At 45.3% G+C, this 9502-nt stretch overlaps 1 protein-coding gene across 3 annotated transcripts in view; it reads left to right on the forward strand.

Moving 5' to 3' along the window:
- The window catches only part of LOC114067783 (SPRY domain-containing SOCS box protein 4-like), a 136000-nt gene that overhangs the window by 50445 nt on the left and 76053 nt on the right, over window positions 1–9502 (forward strand). The window contains exon 1 of one of the 3 annotated variants that reach the window (XM_027903458.1): window positions 2955–2983. The exons of the other annotated variants lie outside the window; for them this stretch is intronic. The gene's annotated coding sequence lies outside the window, so the exon portion shown is untranslated. Of the gene's footprint in view, window positions 1–2954; window positions 2984–9502 lie in introns of those variants that run through there. 3 annotated transcript variants of the gene reach the window in all.

Below are 9502 nucleotides of genomic sequence, written 5' to 3' on the forward strand. Positions count from 1 at the left end.
TGGGTTCTGCCATAGGTGATGTGCAGTTCCAGAAACTGTACCAAATGGTTCATTTTGTTGGTTTTGTGTTACAGAGTCTATCTTGGAAGGTTCATAATGTTACACAAACATGCACCTCTTCCTCACCTCCCCAGGTCTTGTGTGAGATCAGCTCAAAAGAACTGGCTGTATCTGTACCGTGCTCAAAGTCTGTTCTAAAATTGTGTTAATATTTTAAAATGTGTTTGTTTCCTATTCTTTTACGTTCTCATCTATATACAAATAGCGTGTTGTAGCCCTCATTAATCAAAATGACACTTTCTACACCCTCAAGTGTTTTCACATTTGCACATGAAGTGTGTTCCCAAAACTCTGTGCTCCCTGATTGATCTCTGCATTGTGCACTTTTCAGACCTATGTGTCTAAAGCTGGCTTAAAAGATACAAAGGTTGACTTCCAATGTGATTTCTTTCATCTTCTTTTGTACAATTAGTATTACAAACCACGTAGAAGGTCTTTCCAAGTTTGCTTTTTGCATCAAGCTTGGCTCAGGCACGAAGGACCACATCCCATCTTGCGCTGGGAAACACGCTGCTTGCTGCCAAAAGAAGTGTTAGGAGACACTGCTGTTTGGGGAAAGTGTGTAAGAGAAACAAGGCTGTTAACAACTGAGGAAAAGAAAGCAAAACATCCTTCAAGGCACAGACTTGGCCCACTAACTCTGTTCAGACATTGCTCGTTCTAGGGCTCCTCTCCCCAGGGAGCGCCATGGAACAGATATTAGCTGATGCTCACATACAAGAGGAGGATTTAAATTCAGTAACTTGTCTGCTAGTTAAAGCACAGACGACTACTCATCTCAAGACTTCCATGTATGTATATATAAACCAGACGAAGACTGCCGGAGGGAATGGGAAGCAGTAGAAAGCCTTTTCTAGGCTTAAAGAACTGTTGAGCATATAGAAAACTCCCATTCATCCTTTGTTTTCTATCTACTCTACATCCCAAGTGCTGTGGGAATGGCTGTGTATGCAGGGCCTGGAGAGGAACTGGAGTTTAGTGCTCTCTTCTAAAATATTTCATAAGGGTTCAGGAGTGTCTGACCCCCGGGGGCTCCTCTAGGTCTCCACAGAAGGAGTGCTGCGATTATCTGACACTTTGTGCCTACATGGCATGTGTGAAACACACAGCCAGTTTTACTGCAGCTCATACTGAGGATTTCTTGACTGAAGCCTCTCAAAGAATTTGCAGAATTTCCTCTCTAATTTTTTTTTATGGTCTAAGCATGGGTATTTCTCTTGTCTGGCTCAGTTCTTTGCTAAAAGCCTGTCTGCAAACTTTAGTAAAAGAAATAATGTAGAAATAGGTATAACCATGAAAGCGCAGGGGAGAAAAACTTTGCCCTCTCCATGCCCAGAAGTGTAAAGCATAGATAGAACAGAATTGGAGGAAAAGTACTTACTAATGTAAGTTCTTCACCTTTGTAAGTTTTTATTGTCTTATCCCGGAGGAGACAGTTATTTTATGTCATCTTTATGGACTGGTCTAAGGTCTCTAAGAGTGGATAACCTAGTTCTTGGGGTAGGAATTTCATAACGTGATGAGAAGCAGCATCTGACATTTCTTGTCTTGAGTACAGACCCAAGTGCTGTGAGAGGGAAAACACAACATCTGTATGAATGAACCTAGGCTGGTGTTCCTGGAGGGAGAGGGGGAGGTTGATTTAGGGCCAGAGCTCAATAGGGTTAGAAAACACTGATTTTTCATGTTGTTATTTACTGATATTAATGAGCAGTGATGAAGTGTTTGCCTTTTGACTGTTTTGTAACCGGCACCAGTTTGACAGGACTTGCCTTGCCTGCAGCTTTGTCAAAGACTCGAAGCTCACCTACAAGTGTGGGGTGAATTACACCTACAAGTGTAATTAGTTTCACCTGCATGTAGGTGGCTTACAAAGCCCAGTAGTGCAAACCTCTCCTCTCCCCCTGCAATCCCCCAAGAACGCACGTGCTTATTTCTCATGCCAGTGCCCGATGCGCGGCACTGAGCCCGTGTGCCATCCCTGCCCGGCTCTCCCTCCCAGACCATGAGACGCCAGCAGGGACTCTCTAGAAGGACTTGGAGCATTTCATCCGCCCGTCGCTGCCCCGTCGGAGCGGCACGCTGGAAGCTGCTGCTGTGCCTTCCCGGAGGTGCGAAGCCGCTGCCCGGACCGCCCCGGCGATGGTGCGGGGAGGCGGGCGGCGCTGGTGCGGGCAGTAGGCGATGAGGCGCCGCCAAGAAAGTTTGCCGGTGCCCGAGGGCGAGTTTCACGCGTGAGCAGCTGCCGGGGTTGCCCGTCCCGGCCGCGCTGCGGGCGCTGTCGGGCTGCGCTCGGCGGGTGCCGGAGCTGCCGCGTCCGCGGGGGCCGGGCCGGACCGGGCTGGGGCGGGGTAGGGGGGGGAAGGGGCGTCGCCATCTGCTGTTAATTCCCCGGTCATTGGATTAGTAACCCGCGGTGATGAGATCAGCGGGATCGGCTTTCGCGAGGGGGCTCGGCGCTCGCCGCGCTGCCCAGCTGCGCCGGCTCTCGCATGAGGCGGCGGCGGGCGGCCCAGGGGCAGGCAGCGCGCACAAAGCCCGGTAGCCGCCGCAGGCCGCCGCCCCCGGGCTCCGGGCGGGGCTCCCGGGCGGCCCGGCCGAGCCGAGCGCAGCCCAGCCGAGCCCCGCAGCCCCCCGGGCGCGGTCCGGGCCGCGGCGCCTCCCGGCTGCTCCCGCCTCCCTCCCCGGGGCAGCGGCTCGTCCCGGCGCCCGCGGGAAGGCGGCGGCCGGATCAGCCTCTGCCGGGCGCGGGGCACAGGCGCTCCGGCGGTCAGGGAGACGGGGGGCTCCCGAGTTTGTTTACTTGTGATCCGCGGCTCTTTTCCTCTTCTCCCCGGGATTCCTTTTTTTTTATTTTTTTTTTTTTTTTTTTTTGTCTGCCGGCGTAGCGGATCGGCGGCGGTGCTGTGCTGGGGGATTTATGGTAAGTTTGCGATGGGTGAATTCTTCAGTTCGTGGGAATTCTGTGTTTTGTTGGACCGTGTGTGGAGACGCGTTCGTGTTTTGTTTTGTTTTGTTTTTTTTTTTAAACAGTGCTGGTTTTCAGGCTGGTGTTTAGAGAAATACACTTGTGAACCGTTTTCTGGTTTATAACGAAATGGTTTACAGTAGAACTTAGTTTCCTGAGCTACATGTTAGAATTATTCCTAGATGTTGGATAACTGGAGATTTACGTTTCTTATGAGCTGAATTAATCTGACTTCGCGCTGGCGAAAGCAAAACCTTTTGCCTAACGATTGCCACAAGCTAATGTTTTACAGTGGTTACTTGGTGCTTTTTCAGGCAGTAAAAACCAGACCTCAGTTCAACTTAGACGGATCTGAAATACTAAACTGTCCTCTCCGTAAGAGGCAAGCTGAACCTTTGTCAAGACAAGCCTGAATTTGTATGCGAGACTTGTGTTTCAACAAAGGGAGGTATTGACTGAATTTGCCCTCACGTTACTTGTGAGAACTCGGAGCCAGGCAGTGGCGTTTGCTGTCGCTGGTAGGAAGCTGTTCCTGCAGAAGCACCAAGGGCAGGGGAGCTGAACGCTGCCCTCGCAGCCCCATTCATTGCTGGAGAGGCTTCGGCGTTGATGTGGCAGCGTCCGGGCTGGCTGAGAATCATTTTTATTTCTTTGTGCCCAGGACTTAGAGCGTAGACTGCTACAGGGTGGGAAGTGTCCTATATAGAGAGATGGCCAGCTACCACTTCAGCCGCTGGTTTGATGTAGGCTACAGCCCCTCGGTGTTTAAGTCATACCTGCTATTTTCACAGTGCTCTGTTTGCCTTCCGGTGACAGAAGCAATCCCTGATAAGGTATCTCCCTGTTGCAAAAGAGCTTATCAGGAGGAAAAAATAGCCCCATAGAGTTACTCCTGATGCTTATGTTTGAAACTGGCCTGACTTGTGCAGGGTATCTCGAAGGATGCTGCATTTTTAATGTTGTTTCTGTAACTAAAGGAGCCCGTCAGGGACGTGAATATCAAATTGCTGTGAGATTATTTGGTGCTGCTGACAGAGAAATGCCAGATACCGTATGTTCTCTTAACAAGAGGAAGTTTTATAACTGGCCTTAGTCGTGTAAGTCTGGTTTCCTTGGTAGCTAATGTGCCTCAGTGTCTTGCTGCTGACTCTGGATGTCCTTGGATGACCGTCCTGTGCCTCAGTGTCCCTGCCAGGGCTGAAGGCAGGCTCGGTACTTCTCTGCATCACAAGGATGATAAAACTTCACAGTTCTGTGCCTTGCTGAGGCCCTCATGTGGGTGTTGCTCTGGAAGTACATATCGGTGCTGGTAGGTTCGGAGAGCCCTGTGCTCACACCCATACCCATCCTGCCAGTGTGTTTGTCTTTGCAAATGTCTCCGCAGCCAGATTTGAAACACCGGGCTTCCTGCTCAACAGGCTTTGGGGCTCGGGAATAACAAAGCAGTGCCACCTTTTTGCCAGGAGCCTTTCAGAGTTGTGAGACTTTTTGTTTGTTTGTTTAATAGAAGCATGAAAACCTGCATGAGAATTAATAATCGGATATCTTGTTTCTTGAAACAACCAGAACTTCTGATTTTTGGTTTGACCAAATACAGTCATCTTCGTGACTCGTGTTTGTGCAACATAGGAATTCCTGAACGATGGGCCATCTCTCCGGTGACTCCACAAGCAGCAGCTCATTAACTTGTCAGGCTTCACTGTTGCTGTGTAAACTTCTGTAATGGATTTTCCATGTACCAAGAAAAATTCAAGGAAGCTATTCTTGTCTCATTTTTCCTTCACGATCACTGTTTGCTCCTCTTCTGTGTATAGGACACTGACCTCTTCTTGTGGGGAAGGAAGATAATTTTCATAGTGGCACTTGATGTCATATTCCAGGACTCTGTCTGATGGTTACTTTGAGTTGCCTTCTTTTGAGGCAGCTGGAGAGTTTTCCTTTGAGGAGCTGTTTTGCCTACGCATTTGAAACACGATGACAGCAATCGAGGAAGAAGGCATTGCATGGTTTTCTAAGATGTTAACTGTTAAAAATACTTGGCTAAACTGAAGAGCAGCATCATGCTAGATACTCAGCTATCCCTATAATTCTGCATGGCCAAGAAGTGGAAGGTAGAAAGCCCCAAGTCTGTAAGCTGTGCTGTGTTTTAGCTGTCATCTGTCTTTAGCCGGCTTGGCTGCTCGCTGCTGCTGCACTGACAACCTCTACTCAATTCTTTTTGTGCTGGGCCAGCATCACTTCAGTGCAGATTTGAGGCTCTCAAAGTGGTGAATCCCAGGCTGGTAAATCTCAGGTTGAATAATGGTAATGCAGAGTGTCCTTGATACTCCCATTTCCACCATCAGTTAGTGAGGATAAAGGCACTCTTCTTAATAGAATATCCATGTAAAAGAAACCTAGATGTGTTTTCTTCTTAGCAGGTTTCCCAGGATGGAGGATGGACACAAATATTGCTGGACTTGATAAATCCTGGAGACCAAAGTGAGACTGATTGGCAGAGAGGAGTGGAGGCTGATGCCTGCCTTCCTGATGCCATCCAGGAAGCAAAACTGGACTCGTAGCTCCAGTGATAGAGGACTCCATGCTGGGAAAACACTGTTTAGATGGACACGATGAACTTAGTGTAGTCTCTCTTTGAATGAGTATGAGATACACACATGTTGTCCTGGGAATTTAAACTATTTATTAAGCAAGTATAGATCCATTTCCTGTGACGAAGGCATTGCTTAAACCTGCCCCCTGAACAGTTAACCAGTTTTTGAAGTCGAAACTCTATGTAAAGTTGCTATGTGTAGCTAAATATTTGCTAATAATTCTAGAAGTTAGTGTTGTTGGACTTACTGTTTGAAAATAAACATGTGCTGTGGGTTGAAACTTGCCAGACCAGATAACTACCTCGCCCACACTTATTTTTCATGGGGTTGTGTACATGGTAGTGAATCTGCGTCACTCCCTGCAGCACACACAGCCTTCAGGCCTGACTTCAAGCTGTCTTTGTAACGCGTAACTTAGGCAGCAGAGAGCTCTGTTAGCTGACGTACAGCTGGATAAGATGTTAATGCATCACGCTCTTCCTGCAAGAGCAGTTCATGTCTTCAGACTCCTTTAACTTCAGGCAGCTTATGTTCAGGTTGTTTGTGGGGGTTGCTTGTTTGGAGCATTTTACTTACTTTGCTTTGAAAAGGTGCACGTGTATCACTAATACTGGTGCTAGACTGCAAATAGCCTGGGGAATGTTCCTCCAAAAGGGCTGAATAGGGAGTTTACTGATAAGTTTCTCAAAGAACAACAGTTGTTTGTTGTTTTGTTACAATGTCCAAGCTTCTGTTGCTTGCAGACAGTAGTGCAGTGTGCTTGACCTGTGTCCTCTCAAGGGTTAAAGTATTTGAAATGGTGGGTACTGTCTGAATCCCATTTTCAGGTGATGTCTGGAATGATGTCAGGAAATGCCTCTCCTGTGCCTCAGCTGCTTGTAGAACTCCACAACCCACAGTCCTTTAGATTGGGTGGTGATAAACTTAAGTTTGGAGGTTTTTTTTTTGTGTCTGGAAAACTGACAGTAGAATCGGTAACATTTATAACCTATCAAGGAAAAATCCTTGCCCTGAAGAGATTTAATTTTAAAGCAAAGCTTAAAGAAAACGGAAAACGGTGTACCCCAGTAGCCTTGGTGGCAGTGTGGAAAAATACATCAAAGAGGACAGCAAGAAAATGTGCCTTATGTTTTGGGAGCAGTGCTGGTTAAGAGAGAGCAGTGCCCACAGACTGCCACAACTCTGGGTTAAGAACTGCAGTTGCAATTTGACTGTCAATAATTGATTAAAACGTGATGGCTCTATTTTGTCTATTTGGTGGATGTCTTTTTTAGGTGAATGTCACCTTTGCCTCAGAGGCCACTGTGGTGCAGTGTCTAATTTCTGTAGCAATTGAAATGCAGAAATTTAACATGATTGCTGTGGTTTGGCCATAGCAATGAAGGGTGTAAGGAGAGTTTATATCTGTTTCCTTCTTTAGTGAGAAGTGAGGTGGCTGGACTAAAAGACAGGTGTTCTGTGACCTAAATCTGTTCCTACTGAAAGCCATTTGAACTCAGAGCAATGCTGAGCAGTATTCTCTATAATTTTTTGCTTCTCTATGCTTATTTTGCTTATCTTTGGATTGAACATCGAGGGGTAATCCTGCTCATGACTGGTGTCAGATGACAGGTTTTATTGTGTTGCACTGCAGACTGCGGGTGACTTAGCAACTTTATCTTCGAGGATTTGTCAGAGGCAGAAATGACAAGTAAGCTTTGGTGTGCAGCATGAAGCTCAGCGATGTATGAGATCCATCTTGGAGCTGATTGCAAGCTAATTCTTTCAGAGCCATACAACAGGGACCCCTTAATTGAGTTTGCTCTCTTGATTTAAACACACATTTCCAAAAACTTGTTCTTATACTGCCTTTCTCATTCTACCCTTTTGCCCAAGTCTGGTGTGCATTTGTCTGCTCTGGTGCCTCTCTGTGGTAACAACTCCTAAAGAAGATTTTGCAAAGAGATTTTGAGAGAGAAAAAAAGATTTGGTCATATTTCCACTGTCTTGTCAGAAGAGTGAGGGTTTCCTTCCTGCAAAAAGAGGTCCATGCTTTGGGTCCTAACCATGGTCTGGACTGCAGTAGCTCATCTCCTGAAACGTCCCCTTGTTGGGATAGGGAGCTGCTGAGTGAAGCTCCTGTGGAGTGGCTGGACAGCCTGGAATTCCTTTTGTCTGCAGGTAGCAGGAGGAACTGTTGGCTGCAGACTTTGCTGTTGTATTTATTTCTTCAGTGTTTTTTTTTCTGCTTGGTACCTAAACATGGCCCAACTCTGTGCAAGAAAGGAAACTGAGGCCCGAACCTGGAGACCATTCAAGCTCCTTCTACACTTGATAGCAGCAGCAGCAACAGCCTCGTGTAGCCTTGGTTGGAAAAGGAGGTTCTTGGATGTTTGGTTCTTGAATGTGTGTTTGGTTCTTGGATGTGTGTTTGGTTCTTGGATGTTTAAAAATGAACCTACTTAAATTCACTTTTTCATGTGAGAGCACTTGCATGGCTTTAGGCAGCATGGACAAAGGTGAGATTTTTCAAATCTGCTGAAAGGTTTAGGTGCTCAGTTGTCATTTAATTTTAACTACTTTTCCTCCATCTCTTCTTCAAATGAATACAGAAACAAATTGCCTCTAGTAAAAGGATTTTTTTTTTCATTACATGTTGGAGGTCACTATTTTAGAAGAAAGCCTCGTTGCACAAAGTATTTACATCACAGCTACATTTTATACTGAGAATGTGCTGTCCACAGAAATCACTAAATGTGGATTGTAGGCATAATCATCATCTGTGTACTGGTTTTTTTTGTTTTTCTTTAAGAATATTCTAAAAAAATAGTTTTGTAAGGGACAGATGAAAGATGGCTTGAAAGAAAGTTGGCTGTTGTGTTTGAAAGCTGAACTAATTCTCCAAAATCTTGAGCTTATTTCCTAATTATTTCATGATAGAAGCCACACAAAATTAAACAATAAACACACTGTTTTGTCAACAAGGACTGTATTACTTGACAGGAGAGAAAATGCCATGACAGTCAAATTTATGTATTGCCAAGGAAAAAGCTGGTTTAAGTGGGGGAAAAAAGGAATTTTGAACACTGAGCTTTAAATATTTTCTGAGTTACTAGCACAATTATAAAAGGTTTCTTGTTTTGAGAATAACTTTAAAGGTAGTTTGGACACAGAAGGGTAATCTGGGAGCCAGTACTGGTACTTTTGAAACTCTGTTTTCCAGTTTAAGTGTTTTAGACTCCATTTCTGAATTAGGCTCTGCTCTGTTCCTCACCAAAGGTGAGCACTGCAGAACTGTAATGTTATGAAGTGAATAGTTGCTTTAAAATAAAGTTTAATTTATTTGTACTTATATTCTCTGCTCAGTGATGCCATTACATTTAATTTTGTAGTGTATCCTGTATTTGATTTCATTTCTGTGAATTAGTGGCTCAAGTTACAAGTGATCCTAAAATTCAGTATAGCTGAAGTGGGGGTTTAGGAGTTAAAATTGCAGCCTGGTCCCTATGGCATTGTTGGTGTTATTTTCAGGCTGAGAGATACTTCACTGAGATTAAAAAAAAACCACAAACATTAAAATTAAATTTTAAAGTCTCCATTTGTTTGGTTATCTTGAAAGTTTAATTTAACTTGTAAAGGTATACTTGTAGATATTTTTGTCTGATTTGTGTAACATCTTTGCATGGGGAGTTGAGTATCTGTTCCTCATGGTTTATCACTAATCTGCTTGGATTTACATTGAGGATCTCAGTGAGTGATACCAGCACATGCTCAACTCTTTCAAAGACTGAGAATATTTTGAGGCTCCAGCTAATTCAGTTGGGCAGGGCCATTATTTCATCCTTTGCCCAGGGAAGAAGGAGCCAGCAGTGAGTGCACCTCTGGGCAGGTGTTAAACCTG

This window comes from Empidonax traillii, unplaced genomic scaffold (assembly GCF_003031625.1).
Source record: "Empidonax traillii isolate 1590-97213 ecotype Southwest subspecies unplaced genomic scaffold, ASM303162v1 scaffold961:size224692, whole genome shotgun sequence".
NCBI lineage: Eukaryota > Metazoa > Chordata > Aves > Passeriformes > Tyrannidae > Empidonax > Empidonax traillii.